Raw genomic sequence first — 10,109 nt, forward strand, 5'->3', positions numbered from 1 at the left:
GAGTCCTTTGAAATTAAATAAAAGAAAATAGGCTTTCCTCCTATTATTAATTGTATATTTTTCACATCTCTCTTAACAAATCAACATGGAATAATATAAGAACCCAAAATATTGAATTTTTGGAAAATTGAATATTTGTCTTAGGAAAAATGACATGATCATTAAGGATATGTCAATGAATTTACAAATAAGAAATACATTTATCATAGGGTAGGATATATTTCATTGAGATGAACTTTTATTATATTGATTTTTGGAAATAAATTTTATTGTACATTTGCACTCTCTTTTGGACAGCGTATTCACTGGAGAAGGAAGTGTCAAGGAGAAATAAGGGTCATGGGAGGGAGAGGAAGAGGGAAAGATGTCAGTAGAGTGAAGAAAAGGGAGGGAGAGAAAGAGAGATACACTGGTGTGAAATGACCTATTTTTATTTCCTTGTGGGATTCCTGTTACTTACAGAAAGATATTTCTTTCTGACATAGAAGTTTCATGCTGAATAATCCCAGTGTATAACATTTTCTTCTGAATTTTGGTTTGTTTTGGATGAAGCTGATCTCTGAGTAGACTGGGTTTACATTTCAGGGATTATCAGGTGTAAGCCAGCAGAAAACAAAATGCTAAGATGAGAATGAATGATAATGGAATGTGCTTTAAACAGTTCAGCTTCAAGGCATTCTCATCTGAAGTGATCGCATATGAAGTTAACAAGGATTTACTCACCATTAACTTTGTTTTTAACAGTACAGTATAGTCTGGTATTGGGCAAAGAGAACATGGATATAAGTGCTATCTGGTATAAATATTAAATAATGTTTATTGGGTAAAAATTTAGAGAAATAGCAGACCACACTTGGTACCCCAATTCCTCACTATACCATAGAGATATATGCTAAAATGAGCATAGCTGGGCTGAATGCTTTCCTGTTGAGGAGCCCTGCTCTTTGAGAACTTCACATATTTATAGGAGCAAGGAGGCAAGGAGAACTTATGCAACTATGCAATAATGAAAGCTCCCTTGTCTAGAACAGAAATGGTCAGGGATACTGGAGAAGACCTTCAGAGCTAAGCTTCTGGTATCAGCTCATTCCATTAAACTAACCCAAATCAGCTAAGCCTGGTCTTTACTAAACTACCATAAGTAAATGAAGACTGACCCTTTAGAGTCATCAGATTTGTCTCTACCCTGTTAGTTTTATATTCTTACACTGAATGAAGGTCTTAAGGATACAAATTATACCATCATTTCAAAATAGAAAATTTTGTCTTAGATTTGATTATAGTATAAGCATGACCCAACTTTTTGTTTATCATTTATTTCACTGAGAAATTACTCGGTATTTTGGAATTCTAATTGTTACTTATTTATGACCTTGAGCAAGTTACTGAACTTCCCTAAGCCTCAGTTTACTCATTCGTAAACTGGGGATAATAGTTCCCATCTCATAGTATTGTTTAATGAAGAAATAAATAAGTCACATAAAGTGCTTATTGAAGGACCTGTTTCATTCTTTTATCAAAAAGGAGAGAACAGGAGTTTTCTAATTTGGTTATTCTGGGTAAGGAAAACCATTCAATACTAAAATCCTCAATAAAATTCTTACCTATATAAGATATGTTAAATCTACATCTCACAGTTATTACTTCCTAGTTTTTATTTCTCCATGTACCATATCTTCTTTTTTTAAGAAAGCAATATGGAGTCCTTAAAATTTATAAATTTAATGGTAGAAAGATATTTCTAAATGGTTGTCCCATCTCTGAGACAATGTGTAAAAAATGGTATAAATTAAGCACTCTTTCCAAACAAATCTGAATAACCGACATGGCCAAATAAGTACAGAGCAATTAATTCTTGTTGAAGGAAATAGATTCAGGCTGTACAGAGAAAGCTGTGTTTATTCTAGATATTTAAGTACTAAGTGACTTAAAGGTCATGATTCTCATCTCCAAGGCCTACCATGTTTGAATTGGATTGTTTAATTATTTTCATGTGAATAACATAGTTACAAAAATTAATCTCCAAATAACTCTTGCTTTTAAATTTATAAAACTAAATTAAGCTCACACTAATCACCTGAGAATTTTTAATTCCTTTGCCTGTAGTTCTAAATAATTTAAAAAAAAAAAAAAAGAAAGAAAAAAAAACATGGTCAATATTCAACCTCAGACCTGATTTCTGCCCATTTCAGCTTAAGAACACATATTCTAAGCAGAATATAATTTCTCCTTGGTATTAGGTTTAGGGAAACATGACATTAAATCCTTCTTTGGGTATTCTACAAAGGGCTTTTATTTGAGAGAAAGTGTTTCAAGAATGTGTTTGACCTGAGGCATATCTGAAATAAAATAATGGAGACATGTGTCAAAATAGGCTATTCTGTTACCTAAAACATTTCCCCAAATCTCCCATTGGTAAAATAATGATATTTTGGTTGTGAAAAGTAGGTCCACTCTGGTGGGAAAAGACAGAGTCATAAGATCATTGCTTCTCTATTTCCTAAAATCTTAAGGTACCAGAAAAAAAACGCCACATTTTTCACATTTGAGAACTCAAGTTAAAATGTCTTCAAAAATAAAAGATAAGTGAAAGTTTTGTTTTTTGCATATAAGGTAAGCACTTAAAAACTTTACTATGTTTTAGATTTGGGGCAATCACAAAAACAGTTAAACTCTTTTATAATGTTTTTCTCGTAGGACAAAATGGTTGTATTTTGGTTCACCTTACATTATCCATCAGCATGATGGGAACCTCTGAATATTAGAGTTGCACTTACACCACTTGTCACCTTTGGTCAAACTAATAACCTCAATCTCTTCATCTTTACTTCACAGATTTAAAAATGAGTATTAAAATATGGTTATAAATATCACAATCATAATTTAGAAGAATCTCAACAAATGCAAATTTCTTTTCACTTTGTGGAAAAATTTCAGGACATCATCATTTGGAAGATTAATAAAAGAACAAATAACTATGATTCTTAGCATCTATTATGAAGCAGTCGGTTCCTGAAATGGATTTTAACATGCAGTAACTTTAGGCAACTGCATTTGTCTGTTCAAACAGCTGGCAATTGGCCCTGTTTTCCACGTTAGATGGCCTGTTTGGAGTAATATAGTATAGTCTAAAGAGATTGGTTTTTAAAGTCTATGGTTCTAATTACGTTCTACCACTTAATGGTTGAGTCATTTACAAGCTACCTATACTTTTTGAGGCCCAGTTTTCTCATCTACAGAATGAGTTAAGTGCCGAGGACAATGCTTTGTATCGTATGTTGTAAGAATGCAATAGATGTTGTTTTCTCCAATGTTTCTTTTTACAAAGGAAAAAATATCACCTGATGGGCAGATTTTGAAAGTTCCTAATAATCAGAAAAAAAAAAAGAACATTAACCAGAAAGCATTGACCAGAAAAGAATAAAGGTATTAATTAGATAAACATGAATCAGCAAATGGTAAAGAATTCCAAAGCCACCTGGTTCAAAGAAAATGTTTTTTTCTGCTATCACTGACATTACAACAGAATGCTATGTCATCCATATGGCACTTCAAAATATCAGGGTAGGCAACAGTGAGGTTCTGGAGTCTGATTTCTAGCTGTCAATCATCATGCTACCTTTAATCTTAATACTTTCTGTCATTGAATTTTGATATGAACCCCATTAAATTTTATTAAAAAGCACTATTCATAATAGAGTTGTCATCTAAAGCTAATAAATACTGTAATATATATTTTATATTAATTCATAAAATCCATAAATAATGACATGAAATCTAATTAGTACATTTTAGATATAAATGTTTACCTTTAAGGATGATATGATGAACTTTATTAAATTATAATTGCTGTTTTGTTAAAAAATTTACAATTTAACCAATATGATATCTGTATCCTGTGCATTTTAGCTTATTCTCTAGGTAGCTTGCTGTCTGCCACCAAAATAACATATGGTAGAATTAAGCAGATGTCATTGCTTATAGATGAGGCTTTGGATTTTGCAAAAGTAAGGCAACTATCTAACTCACAGAAAGTCAAAAGAATTCTAAGTCCATCTCCCCCAAAATAAGGCACATGCCAAGTAGGATACAAGTCTCTCAGAAAATAATCACTTCCAGGAAATACCAAGGGGATAAATTTAACATATTGTTCCATAGCCTCGGTGCATTGATTCAGCATAAGATAGTAAGAAAATTAAAAGATTGGTTATGTGTATGGAAGACACCATCTTTCAATACTTTTAAATAAACTTATCTCATTCTTATTCATAGAAGGAAAACACCTACACAGTTCTATGAAACCAAAGTCAATAGAAATAGTCACAAATCTAAAATAAGGATTATTGTCAAAGAGAGGAGAGATGTGCTGAAAGTATTCTTAACATTGAATAACTTTGTATTTTTTTTAAATTTGACAATTTTTTTTTTGCTAGATATAAGTGGAAATGCAGTCTCCAAATTTAGAAGCTAAAAACATTACTTTTTTTCAGAACCTCCTCAACTATCCAGAAGTATAAAATCTAGATCTCTTCAAATCTCAAGTGAAAACATTTATCTTTACTGAGAATTATGTAAATAAAAAGTCAAACAATATTACAAAATCACTTTCAATTATAAGGACAAGGATTTGGCATGTACAGTATTTTTGGCTAGTATATAAACTGCTGTAACTGCTTTGGAGGACATTTTGACACTATTCATTAAATTAATGATTTACAAATGTTTAAAGACAGTAAGCTACATCCTAACAACTGATAGAAGAGAAAATTCAAAATGATAAAAATGAATGAATTAATGAATTAATTAACACTTCTTTAGTGCTGAACTGTTAAAAAAAAAAAGGAAAGCTATAAAATGCATAACAGCTGGCTTACTGTGAAAGACTATTTCTATCTCTCCTTCTCATGCTTATATTTTCACAAATGCTGATCCCAAGTACTGTGATCCCTATAGATTTATAGTTTTTTCTTCAGGAAAAAGATCATGGAAATTATCTTTACAATTAATTTTACCTACATATAAAAGCAACTTACTTAGTTCCCATTAAACTGATATTCACTTGAATATAAATTTTTCAAAAAATTGTAAGTTCCATGAAAGCTAGATTTTGTTTTGTTTAATGTCATATCCCCAATTTCAAGCAGCTAGACAAAAGAATAAGTGACAATTTCAAGCAGCTAGACAAAAGAATAAGTCAATATTTATTTGGTGAAAAATTCGTAAAGTACCTCTGATGGAGGTCTTCAAATATAAATATTTCTGATATGAACTACATTGTTCTTCAAAATAATAATAATAAATAACAACAATAAAAGCATAATTTTTGGTCCAGAATGCACACTGGCCTTTGTACATTTTCATATATTTATCTTAAGAACCTTGGATAATTTGGTTAGTCCACTGATTTAAAGAGGTTTAAGAACTACTGAAAACTAGAAGATCAAGTAACTGGCAGTCAATTTTACATGAAAATAGTAGGATCTGTTTTCATTCTATAGACTTACTGAGATTACAATGCTTATGGAAAAAGCCCAAGAATATTTAAAAAGACAACTTTGTTGTATAAATGGCTCAATTACTGATCAGTTTTGTAAATTAACTACACTTTTTTTTTTTTTTTTAGGCAAGACAATCCTTGGTTGGCCTCAAAGATTGCAAGGATCTTGTCAGTTTATATAATCCCTTATTTTTTTTTTTTATTTTTTACACCTTCAGCACCCGGTCTTCCTAGGTGGTCTCCCATCCAGGTACTAACCACACCCGACACTCCTTGGTTTCCAAGATCAAATGGGATCTAGCTTGTTCAGGGTGGCATGACCATAAACAACCATACTCTTTAATCTTGGGTTTTTATATTTTTATTTGTAAAATTGCAGGCTTTAAGTTGAAAAATCTCTAAATTTCCTTCCAGCTTTGAAATATTTGCTTCTCTGACTTTACATATACAGGTATCCCCACTTTTTGAAAGTTCACGTTATTCCACTTGGCTTTTAAGAAAGGCCTACATTAGCACTGGTTATCACTAACCAAAAGAAATCCAAAGAATATTTTTGCTTTTAGGACAAAAGGTGAAGAGCTGAAACTGCATTCGGTGTTTGTTTTGCAGCAAGTGGTTAGAGAGGCACCATCCACCCAGCGCAGCAAGAGAGGCACTGCTTTTACTATATGTAAGTGTTATTTTAGGTTTTGTGTTATTTGGCACGTTTTGGTAGGTTATTTTGGGGGACTGGGAATGCTCAAAACAACTGTCCATATAAATTACTTCTTAGCTTTACGCCATTTCAACTTACAAAAGATTTCACAGGAACGTTCTATTTTGGAATAGTGGAGAAAATTACCAATGTTAAAATCTTACTAACAGTGATGGAGTTACTCTACAGAGCATATATGTCAGTTACAAACTCACAAATGAGGGGAAAAAAAATCCACGGAAACAACAATCTCTTGTCACTTCCACTCTTGTTCTGTTGTGTGAGTACTTCCAAACATAACTGGAAAAAATTTTGACATTTATATTCCTTTAAATGCAGTATCTCTTCCTTTTCTCCCATAATACCTCTATACTATTCACATTTACACAGCCTTCCATCTCCAGTTCAGAACCTGCTTATGAATTTAGCAAAGCACAAAAATCTCTTCTCTAAATGGATTATTCAGAGATCACTTGCTAATTGAGCAATGAAACAGATATTCACATATTGCTGTACCACTCATTGGTATAAAATGACAATATAAAAAAAAGCTTTCAAAACATGCATAATATTTGATTTAATAATTCCATTTATTCAAATGTCCTCTTTTGAATTATTTTGAGGTAATTTTAGAGCTATAGGAATGTTGCATAAATAGTTCAAAGAATTCCTGTGTATCCTTGACCCAAGTTATTCAAATGTTAACATTTTATGACATTGTAATTCTCTGTCTGTGTCTGTCTGTCTCCAAAATATTGAGTTATTCATTAAAGCATAATTCATAATGAAGAAAACTGGAAGAAATATCAAAGACAAGCACCAGGGAAATAGTTCCTTAAATTATGGCACGCCCACTATATGGACTCTTAAATAAGGATTTAAAATGTTTAAAGTGATTATTGTAAAGTTTAGGCTTGTTAGATAATGCTGAGTCAAAAGGAGGTTATTACATTTTTAAATGGTCATTATAAAGATTATAGTATAATGCTTATTAAATATTGCCAAGTGAAAATTTAGGATACCAATGTGATAATATAAAAATAGATTCATTTTGAAAAAGACAAAAGGGAACATGCAAAAATAAATGTAGTTATATAAATTTGATTAATTGGTAATATCGATGAATTTCTCTATTTTCTAAATAACATAACTCTTAATGATCTATTCTTTAAGATTTTTTGGATGACTAGTTGAAGGTACAAAGAAGCAAATACTGAATTTGGAAAACTAATTATAAAATCATAGAGCGGAAGCCATAACTTGAATTACATCCTATTAAACACTTATGTTTCATGGGAGAAAAAATAAAAAGGGTCATTTTTCCCAAAAAGAAAATAAGTAGGATTCAAAACAGAGACTAGAGTATTTGTGTTGAAATTTGAAAAAAAAAAAAATTAAGCTCGCGCGGGTTTGTGATGAATGTTTAACAAACGAATTCTAAATTCTGCTACATATCAGTTTAATTTTATACTATATTCCATGATGCAGTTGGATTGCTTCTAACCTGCTATTTCATTGAGACATTTTATTCTCTGGGTATTACTAACAGATATCTGCAATCTGACTGCCAGACTGAACACAGACCTATAAACCAATGAAATAGATATGTTTAAGCAGTTATAGTTTATGATAATTAACATCTAAAAAAAGATGAGAATCTCTCAGCAAAGAATTTTCCATGTACATGACTTTTAAAAGTTAAACTGCCTATTTGATACAAGGGAAAACATTTCTGAAAACAAAATGTTAAAGATACACTGAATTCTGTTGCCATTGTAATTTGGGATGTAGAGATCTGCGTTGGAGATTTCAAGTATGAGATGTTTTTTAGACATACAAGAAATAATTAAATATCAAGTGGACAGTATTAGCAATAATAGATGGTGAATTTCTGATAAGAAACCTGCTTATCAGAAAATCTAATCTACTTATGGCAAAGGTAATCAGCTGCTTAGGAAAACAATATAGGTATATACAAACTGAATTCCTTCCCAGCATGAGACCACCCTAGTAGGCTTAACAATTTAGAAACTGGTACTTGAACCCCAGACTCTATTAACGATAATATCTTTATTGAAACTAAGGTATACTTCATGGTGCATTAAAACTTTGCACAAAGAACATTGAAAATCTAAAGCCGATCATAACTCTAGAGAGAAACTGGCTTTTTTCCTTTTTTAAGAAAAGGATGCTTTTATTCTGCTTACAGCTGAGTTTGTCATCTATTGTTACTTCATAGATGACATAATTCAGGAGTTATTAAAGGTTTCACTGCAGTCTGAACTTTTTATTCCTACACGTTCCAAAACACTTTCAATTTTCTCTAACTACTCTCTAAAGTAATTTCAGTCCCAAAGAATAGAGAAGGAAAAAAGTATACTTTGAATATATAAAATAGAGGCAGAGCACTGATCTATTATGACATTTATCTTTATGAAAGAAAAAAATGGGTAACTTGCTCATGGCTATATTATTTTTAAGTTATTTCTTCTCACTCATCTTATAAAGACACTTGTTAGAGATGTTAGAGATTTTATACCAGCTATCTCTCTTCAGTCTTCACAGTTTTCATAGTTGTCAAGTTTCAAATACTATGGGACAACTTATTTTTTTCACAGTTATCACAGCGCCCTTCAACATATCTGCTAGTATTTAGGACTTATCCCTGAATGGAAGTATAACATAGTTTAATATTCTATATACAAAATCATATACAAATAAAAATAAATACCTATAAAATTAAAAATAGCATCTAGGTCTAATGATAATTACTGTGTAAAAGAAAACTTCAACGTGATATTTATTATTATTTGTAAATTATACATTACTTTCATTTCAGTTTTCTAAAAAAAACACACACACACACACAGCACCTAGTCTCCCAAGTGGTCTCCCATCCAAGTACTAACCAGGCCCGACCCTGCTTAGCTTCCGAGATCAGATGGGATTGGGCACATTCAGGGTGACATGGTTGTAAACTTCATTTCAATTTTATGAGATGAATAAGTTGTAGAGTTCTGTGTAGAGAACTGTGTATATAGTTAACACTGCTGTATTGTACACTTCAAAACATGTTGAATAAATAGTACTGTATCTATCAAGATATATACCTATATGAAGATATAAAATAACATCGATAGCATATATTTCTATGTGTCAAAGAAAATTATATAAATATATAAATAAAACATATATACTAAATGGTTAACCATTTTCTTTGTGGAATAGGGAAAAGAGCATTTTTACTTTTTAATTTATGCATTTCTATATTGTTTGTGTTTCATAACAGGCGTGAATTGTTTTGAAAAACAGGAGAAAAACTATTACAAGAAAAAAGTTGGAAATATGTAGAATAAAACAAATATGCAATAATAATATTAGTAGACATCATAGCAAATTCCCATTTGTGAATTTGATCCAGATTAATGCAATGCCAAAAATAATTACAAAATAGAAGACATGTTAAATAAAAAAATTAAATATATTTAGTATAATTAAGCTTCTGTAAAATTGGAGCAATAGAAATGTCAAAGAGAACACCTTCAAAGTCTTCTATTTAATTTAGAAAATAATTAAGCCTATAGTTTATAAAAGGATCCATGGAAAAAATCAAAATAAAAAAATAGTTATGGCTTTCAAAGTATATGTTATTTTATAACAAATGTCATATTCATCTACTTTGACAGCCTTACTGAACCATATAGGAATTAATGCTACAAATTCAACTATGATTTTGTGGATACTATAAACAATGTTAAAAGAAAAACATCCTTTTACTAAATTAGGCTTTAAAGTTTCCTTAGAAAAATGTTACCTTGTCTCTTAAGAAATTAAAAGGCAAACTTTTAAACTGAGCCAGGTTCAGTAACTAGGTTCTAAAATTGCTTCTTTCAATCATTCTGCAAATATTCATTGAGT

The 10,109-nt window shown here is 30.9% G+C and overlaps 1 pseudogene; it reads right to left on the reverse strand.

The window, feature by feature from the left end:
* Positions 1 to 9,052: 9,052 nt before the first annotated feature.
* On the reverse strand, positions 9,053 to 9,170 carry LOC118601270 (annotated as a pseudogene).
* Positions 9,171 to 10,109: the final 939 nt, after the last annotated feature.

Source organism: Rousettus aegyptiacus, unplaced genomic scaffold (assembly GCF_014176215.1).
Source record: "Rousettus aegyptiacus isolate mRouAeg1 unplaced genomic scaffold, mRouAeg1.p scaffold_m13_p_3, whole genome shotgun sequence".
NCBI classification, from domain to species: domain Eukaryota; kingdom Metazoa; phylum Chordata; class Mammalia; order Chiroptera; family Pteropodidae; genus Rousettus; species Rousettus aegyptiacus.